The following is a 9,336-nucleotide window of genomic DNA, read 5'->3' as shown; positions in this document are numbered from 1 at the left end:
AAAGAGATCGAAGTAAAATTCGATTGAAAGGAGGAGGAAGCTTACTGGAAAGATCGCCAAAGAAACAGAAGAAAATTAAATGTCGTCGGAGAACTCGAAGACAAAGGTGCATGGAGGAAGGTGACAAACACATAGTTTATAAACCTCGTGGTTGATCGACTTGCGCTGTCCGATCTAGGGTTGCAAGAACCTAGAGACAGATCTAGCCGCTGAATTTGAAAAGGTGCACGTTGCGTCGCAGGCGAATATCTGCATGTCACATCAAGCGTGTGACGACAGTGTGAGACACGTGTCCTTTGATTATCAGACAACATTTAATGAACTTAATTAAAAGGTCACATGCTTAGCCATAATTATCAGGAATTTACATGGTCTTCGAAAAATTTAGATGACGTCAGCCAAGCCCACACTCGCCCATGGAAGCGCAGGGAAAGGAGAAGTTTTAGCCAAGTGTTGTTGCCTATCGTTCCAGTTGGCATCGGGGATGGGTCAGGGCTGCCCATCGTCCCGATCGGCACAGAGGATGGTTCATAGGGTAGAATGTCCTATGCACCATCTGTTCCAGCCATGACCCGAGAGAGCTACAGGCCCAACACAAAAAAATAAAGTCGAGTGGCATTGTCTTATGGGCCGATCAAAGATTGGGGATCACGCATAGTCTGATCGGGTGTGGAATCCGCTGAAGACACAGCCTGTCTAGTCAGTCGGACTTGTAGCCTCCTTCGACTAGACTTGATGGGAAGGCTTATGATACGGTGATAAGGAAGAGTCCATTTGGTACGAGTCAATTGTCACAGTGTAGGTCAAAGTCAGGGTGATCAATACCAGGGCTTAAGCGAGGCTTGTCCGTATAACCCGGGCGGAAGGTGGCTACATCGGTTGATTGGATGAACCACTGTCCGATCGACCGACCAGATGAACCAGTGTCTGGTCAGCTTGGTTGGTAGGAGAACGGGCCGAGCGGGCCACCTGTTCGACTCGGGGTATGGCATTGCACGTATTAATAACGAACCGATAAAATAATAAAAGAGAAAAAGATTGAGATACTTAATAAGGAGAAGAGAGAATAAAAGAGAACATTCCATCTATTATTGAATGCAAAGAAGCCAAGATAAATTTCTTCTGCCGATGATTGATACTAGTTCCATAAATGTGAGAAGCCAAGACAAAGATGCCTTCTGTCGGTAATTAATATCATTAAACAAGAGAAGATGGAGGGTCACTAAGAAAGGTATAAAAGAATATGCTAAGTATGAAGAAAGTAAGATTGATCTCTGCATCTATTATTCTCGATTTCTCTTCCTTATTATTTCTAACTTGAGCGTCGGAGGGTCAATGCCAGGGACACCTTCCCTTGCTTAGTTTGTTTTACAGAGGAGCAAGGTCTTCATCTAATCAGCAGAGCCGCCACATCCCCGGCTTTCCAGCTTCACGCTTTCGAACAGGAATACTATGGTTTTGTGAGATGAGTTAAATTGAATTTCAGGGTTTGGTTTAACTTTATGTTAAATTCAAGTTTAGCTTTGGGTTCAACAAATGAGCATTCTTCGGATAAACTTCTAGGCTATGGTGAGTAACTTGGACATCATTAGAGTAACCATACTTTCGAGGTTTTCCAAATAGTCCTATCCACTGAACTTAATAACAAAACTTTGGTCTAACTAGCTAGGATTGGTAGAGGGTAGTTTCAGTTAGTTTCATTAAGCCAAATGCACCAGGACGAAGCCATATCTTCCTAGACATGCATAGACAGAGCTTCCCTAACTTACTATCATCCAAAACTTCTCCCGTACTAATTTTCAAGTTAAAATTTTGTCCCTATTTGATCTAATTTTACTTATCCAGCCGGGTAAACTAATATTTTGGAGGTGCCAACTAATTTGGAGTCTCCTCCTGAATTATTGAGTTTTTATGTTTTAGGTTTATGTCATTTGTTTTTATAGTTATAATAAACTTGATGGTAATTATTTGATTTATTTGAGTTTGACTTGTTTGAGTTTATTTTATTATTTGATTTGATTTGATTATTTAGTTTTGAGTTAATGAGTTTAGTTGGATTTGGTTTTAGATAATGAATTTCAATTTTGGGTACATAGAATTTATTGAGTCCTATTTGCGTGGTAAGACACGGTTTTGGAACTCAAGCTTTGCTCAGATTTTTGTTTTAACTTATCAGTGATATAAAAGTTTTGTTTGTTGAGTAGGACTTGTATCCGAGCCTGGATTTATTATATACAACATTTTGGATTTTAAGAATTAAGTCTAAATTTTTTTATCTAGTTATAAAGGATTCTAATAATCCTTTAAGATTATTAATTTTATTTTTAAAAATTTTATTTTCCTCCTCAAGTTTTATATCTTGCTTTAGATTCCTTTTTTCAACTTGTTCCTTGAGGCGTTGATTTCCCTCAAGAATTGATTTGGATTATTTTTCATGTTTAATTAATTTTTTATTTAAACATGCGATAATTCAAAAGAACTTTGAGGTTATGATAGAAGATACCTTGTTCGAACCTTCGAAAACGAATGCGAACTCGTGGCTTGATTCATCTTCGGATTCGTCATCTTGTTCCGACTCGCTTTTTGATTCCGGTCCTGTTGCGATCAGTACGAGCTAGTTGTGGTGCTTCTAATCTTCGACATCCGATTCTTCTGAAGATGATTCGTCCTACGCCACCTTGAGTGCCTTTTTCTTTCTAGTTGCTTTGGATTTGTCATCTTTCACCTTTGGGCAGTCGTGCTTGTAATGTCCTTTCTTGTTACACCTGTAGCATGCGATCTTCACCTTCGTGTCATTTGACTTGATTACCTTTTGTAGGTCCTTCTTCGAGAAGTTGTTCTTTCTTCTTGTGAACATTTTTCTGACCATATTCACAAGTTGTTCTTCTTTGTCTTCTGAGTCAGATTCAAATTTTAACTCTGGTTTGTTCTTCTGTTTAGCTTCTTTTGAGGGACCTGCAAAAAGAGTAATACCTTTCTCGACCTGTTTTGAGTTAGTCTGTTCATGGAGTTCAAGTTCACAAACCAATTCATCGAGTTTAAATTTAGATAAGTTCCTTGAAATTTTATAAGCATCCACGATAGATGCCCACTGTACATTTTGAGGAAACGCGTTTAGAGCATACCTTATCAAGTCTCGGTTTTCCGTCTGATGATCGATTGTATGAAACCCGTTGAGGATGTCCTTTATCCTATGTAGTTGACTTGCAGATTCTCCTTCCTACATTTTTATGTTAAATAAAGATCCCTTTTTGTTACCTTTACATCCTTGGTTCCCTCGTGAAGTTTGATAAGTTTGTACCAATTTGGACTATATCGAAAAAGCTTAAAAAAATAGAAAGAAAAAAGAAGGAAAAAATATCACCCCCTTTTACTTAATTGATGGTTGCATCAATTCAGAGCGGTACCTGCTCTAATACGACTTGTAGGATCAGAAAGAACGCTAGGGGGGTGAATAATGATCACGAAAATCGATAGTGAATTAATTGAAGTACGCAGCGGAAGAAAAAATGAACTAATGCTAACAAATCGAGTTTTGCTTAGTTTGGAGCATTCGATGACTCCTACTCCAAGGTCCGCACTCATCAAGTGCTTTCGTTGGATAATCTACTAACAGTTTAGAAAAGATTATTGGAGTTAAGTACAAGAACTGGAAATAAAAGTTACCAATAACAACAATAAAATGGAAAAGTCTTGGTCGCTGGTTGTTGGTGGAGAATAGCAACGTTGCGGGAGCCTTTTCGAAGTACCGAGCAAGAAGAAAACTTGTAGTGATTGTTGTGTTGAAGCTCCGGGTCGAAGACCTTTAAATACGTCCATTCCGAGTGTTAGGATCGTCGTACTCGGCTAGAGAGGGAGGGTGTGAATAGCCGACCCCAAATTGCTCGTTTCTTCCTACGATTAGGGTTAGCGCAGCGGAAATAAAAATAATAGAAACGAAAGCGGAGAAATCAAACCTCAACATGCGTCGATGTAACGAGGTTCGGAGATATACTCCTACTCCTCGGCGTGTCCGTAAGGTGGACGAAGCCTATCAATCCGTCGGTGGATGAGACCCCGGAAACCCGGCTAATAATCACTCCTTCTGGGTGGAGAAATCTCGCCACAATGTTTTGCAAAAGCAATACAGGAGTAGAAAGCAGCAAGAAGCAAAATACAATACAAATGTATGAAACACCTTCGCTTACTTGCCTTCTCTTCGACTGGATGAAGCAGCAGCTTCTCGGATCCAACCACAACAGCAACAGCAACTGATCAGTTGGTCCCATCCGAGTGGAAGCTCACAAAAAGCTTCAGGAACGAAGAGCTGAGCAAAGCTCGCAGAAGAACTTGCAGCAGCAAGAAGAAGAGGCAGGAGCAAGAAGAAGCAGAAGCTTCGGAGAAGTAGTAGAAGATAACTGTAGCATCCCTCGATCTCCTTTTATAACCTCTGATATCCTGAGCCAACCTGCGAACCTGTAAGCAAAAAGGCCAGAACACAGAAGCCCGAAATAACCTAGCCATTGAGTCACAACGGCTAGTCCTGGACCGATCAGGCTCCACCCTGATCGGTCCAGGGTTCTTCTGATCGGTCATGGAGACCGATCAGGCTCTATGCTGATCGGTCCCCAGACCGATCAGAATGCTTTCACAGAGAGTTGCCCAACTCTCTGTGCGTACCCTGATCGGTCCCCAGACCGATCAGTAAACTCACAGAGGCACACTGATCGCTTTCTGATCGGTCTCCAGACTGATCAGGAAATCACAGTATCAGTGGATCGGTCACCAGACCGATCCAGGTCTTGGTTTTTGCCCAAACCAAGTCCAAACCAATATCCGGTCAACCTTGACCTCTTGGTACATCATGCTTAGCATCCGGTCACTCCCTTGACCTGCTAAGACTCCCCACCAAGTGTCCGGTCAATCCCTTTGACCCACTTGGACTTTTCTTTTCGTGTCAAGTATCCGGTCACTCCCTTGACCTACTTGACATTCTCAACACCAGATGTCCGATCACCCTTGATCCATCTGGATTTTTCCTTGCCCGGCTTCACTCACCAGGACTTTCACCTAGCTTCACTCACTAGGATTTTCACCTGGCTTCACTCACCAGGATTTCCAATCTGCCCGGCTTCACTCACCAGGACTTTCCCACTGCCTGGCTTCACTCACCAGGACTTTCACTTTCACCTAGCTTCACTCACTACGATTTTCACCTGGCTTCACTGACCAGGATTTCCTGACTGCCTGGCTTCACTCACTAGGACTTTCCGAACTGCCTGGCTTCACTCACCAGGACTTTCCCACTGCCTGGCTTCACTCACCAGGACTTATCTGTCTGCCTGGCTTCACTCACCAGGACTTTCCACATCCGGTCCAGAGAATGAGCTACCGAGCCCTCTCTGAGCACAGTTCGGGGAACGAGCTACCGAGCCCTCTCCGACTTCCATCCGGTCCAGAGAACGAGCTCCCGAGCCCTCTCTGACCACAGTCCGGAGAACGAGCTACCGAGCCCTCTCCGACTTCCCATGTGCCAAGCTTCCATACTTGGACTTCTCTGTGCCAAGTCTCCATACTTGGACTTTTCCCGTGCCAAGCTCCCTGCTTGGACTTTTCACCATGCCAAACTCCCTGCTTGGACTTTTCACCATACCAAACTCCTTGCTTGGACTTTTCCCATGTCAAGCTCCCTGCTTGGACTTTTCCTGTGCCAAGCTCCCTGCTTGGACTTTTCTGAGTCAAGTCAACTCACCTCGGGTCAACCAGGTCAACCTTGACCACGGGTTGCACCCACAATCTCCCAAGCTTGTATCCTTGTAAAACATCAAGATACAACTTTTCTGTTCACGTCAAACATTGTCAAACATAACTCGTCAAACATCAAAACACAACTCGAGTCAAGTCAACTCGAGTCTGGTCAACCAGGTCAACCTTGACCTAAGGTTGCACCAACACTGAGCACCTGGACCACATGGTTCTACCAATCGACACGCTCTATGTCAGTTTGTGGATGAAGTTTCGGGTATGGGCGCTTGGACCGACTCTGAACGGTCGGATCGACTCTGGGCACTCAAACCACCTGGGCACCTAAACACCTGTGGCCCACCCAGACGAGCTTGGTTCAGGCGCCTGTACCAGCTCCGGGCGCTCGAACCAGCTCCAGGCGCCCGCACCAGCTTCGGGGCGCCCGAACCAGCTCCGGGCACCTGGACCCCTTTTCTTGAGCAGTTTTTTCCTGCATAAAAGGTTAGTCCTGAGTAACCAAAAATAGATTTTTCCTTGCAAAACAGAGTTAGCACAACATAATAAAATATGAGTAGTAATTAGATCCTGTCTCTCCGAGACCAGGATTTAATCAAGATCTCAACTTAGATTTCCCAAATGGATTTAAGTTGAATCGGCGCTTACAATTCCCTCAACGGGAAATGCGTACTCACTGGATCTCTTCTCTAGTTGCTTATCTTCACTTACCAATTGCAATCACTTGACTTGTCTCTGATCCACCAAGTGTTCCTGCCAATTGTCAGGTCCACAGACCTAATTGGATTTCGGCCAGTTGTCAAGTCCGCAGACCCAACCAGACTTCCTGTCAGATATTGGGCCCCGCAGACCTATCTGGACTTCGTACCAGCTATCGGGCCCCGCATACCTAGCTAAATTTTCCACCAACTATTGGGCCCCACGAATCTAGCTAGATTTCAACTTGATGTCAGCTCCTTCAGACCAGTCAACTCCTGCACACTTGGTAGAAGTGTTAGACAAACAACTCATCTAACTTTAACCTATTTGTCATACATCAAAACCAGACTGTTAGTACAACCTGCACCAACACGAGGCCATGTCGATAGCACTCTGAGCACTCAGACTTGGTACAGGCGCCCGGACGGTGATAAACTTTTATCATCTCACCGCTGCATATCCATTGCAAGCATATAAGGAGCACAGCTGGGGGCGCTTGGAGTGGGTCCAGGCACCCAGAGTCGCCATATCAGTAAACGACTATTTTCAACCCAAGTGCTATAAATAGAGTATTGATCCTCTTCATTATAACAACACTTGAATTGTCCTGTTCGTGAGTTGTCAACGTCTTGTACAAGATTTCTCCATCTTCGACTTATGCCGAAGGAATCAATTTAAAGAGATTCATTTGCCTTAGATTAGCAACCCCCTCGATTATAAATCAAGTAATTTTTTTGTCTCGTATTTCTTTCAATTATTGTATTTACTTTTTATTATCGTAGTTAATGTTGAAAGAAAGTAAAAAGTAGATTCATGTTAATTATAAGGCTATTTACCTTCTCTCTAACCCGTCACTAAGGGACCATCAGTAAATTCTATCTTTGTCTCGTAATAATCAACTTAATCCTATCTTCGTGCAGCTTTGAAATAGACATAGAATAATAAAATAAAGGAAAAAAAATCAAATTTTGTTTGGTTTTTATTTGATTGAGTTAAAAAATTTAGTAACAACCCACTCAGAAATCATTTTTTTTAAAACAGTGATTATTAAGAATAACAAATAAATGTCCTTGAACCTATTCAAATGCAAGCATGAAAGTGAGAAATTGAAAATGAAGAAAAAGAATTAATGAAAAAGATGCATCTGGATGAAAATTTATAAATCAGCAATGGCTTAAAACTTTCTCCAAGTCTTTTCAAAACATATCCTTCACTCAATTTACACCCAATGCCTTGAAATATTATCATTTTAGTGCTGGACAAAAACGACAGCTAAACAACATCAGCGAATGACAATTAATTATTGTGGGAAAAAATTGAAAAAGAAGGCACACCAGAAATTGAATGACAGCACCCCTTCACTATTTAATTAATTCTAAAATATATATATAATTATTCTTTTTTCAGAATTCAGCTAATTCCACAATTGGGTAGTTAGACGTGGAGAGCTTCAGAGAATAAATATAGAAAAAAAAACATCTTTTACCTGTTCAAATATCAAACATCATCACTGAGATTTCTTGCATGCCTCAGAAAAGTAAACTAACTAGAAAACTCTTCAACTGAATTTTCTGCTATACAAATTTTTTACGGATTGAAAGTCCCATATTAAAAAAAATTGACTCAGCAGACCTAAGGACATCGTCGAGTGACAGAAACCCAATCAAGTGAACTTTAGTCGGTTGCGCATGATTTCATGAAGTATTTTTTCATATTTTTTTTTAGAGTTTGTATCGTTTGATAGCAGGATATGTACAACGGACAATTATATTTTAGAAGTTTTTAGACTATCCCATCATAGGATTGTATAACTGTTTATAAATGATCGTTAGAGATATTTTTTTAACCTGTCTTTTCCTAGGACACTTAGGAGGATATGTCTACGTTTTAAGATACGTGCACGAATATCATATTGACACTATAAAAAAGAGTTCCTAGTTTTAAGAAAAGATATGCATAACTTACAGAGCTATGTAAACTTCCTACAATTCTCCATTTTTAAGATCATCGAACACTAATTTGAATATTGAAAGGTCAATACTGAAAATCTCTTCTCGGTCTAGTACTGATATTTTTATCTTACATAGCTATGTAAAATTTTTATCACATCAACCATATAACCACATCCCCAACTTACCGTGTTCGTTGATTTTAGACGGAATCTAACATATTTAACATAAGGCATAAAACAACATCTCACCAAACAAAAAACACTTTCCACACGAGCTGCAGCACTAATTCACACGCAAAGAGAGATTAATTATATTCTAAAGACAGATTAATTTACAGTGATCTGAACTGTGAACTCCGGTTACCTTTACTTCACCAGTAAGAAATATAAAGAATTATTGATGTGGGGATCAAGGCAAGATTCCCAGAGAACACTGCAAGCCACTTGTGGATATGTTACACAGTTGTAAATAAATAATTTTTTTTTAGTAAGTTTATGTTAGTGTTTGTCTTGGCAGACCAGGGGCCTAATTTTCCAAACTGTTGGTAGTAAAAGGACTATTGCCAGAGACCTTTTACAGTTTTACTTACCTAGTCAGCAAAGACCTACCAGCCACCAGGAGACCTGGTAGCTTTACATCGCCACCAAAACATAAAAAATAAATAAAAAATAAGGAAATGATCGATCACAAGCACCGACACTGATTTTTTAAAAATACGTTTCGTCCTCCGATCTCCTCCTTGTTAAGCAGCCTACCTGGCATTTAATAATGGCAGATGGGCCCCGCACTAACTGTGAAAGGCTAAAAATGGAAATCTAATTGAGAAAATAAGTATTTTTGGGTGTCGCTCAACAACTTACTGTTTTGGTTTTTATCTTTTGACGTAAAAAAAGCAGCGGAGGAAACCGCGTCGAGCCAGCCTGGACCTGCCCGTCGATGCATCGAA

Source organism: Zingiber officinale, chromosome 6A, assembly GCF_018446385.1.
Source record: "Zingiber officinale cultivar Zhangliang chromosome 6A, Zo_v1.1, whole genome shotgun sequence".
Taxonomy (NCBI): Eukaryota; Viridiplantae; Streptophyta; class Magnoliopsida; order Zingiberales; family Zingiberaceae; genus Zingiber; species Zingiber officinale.
The sequence above is the reverse complement of the archived record's forward strand: the minus strand, read 5'-3'. Positions refer to the sequence as shown.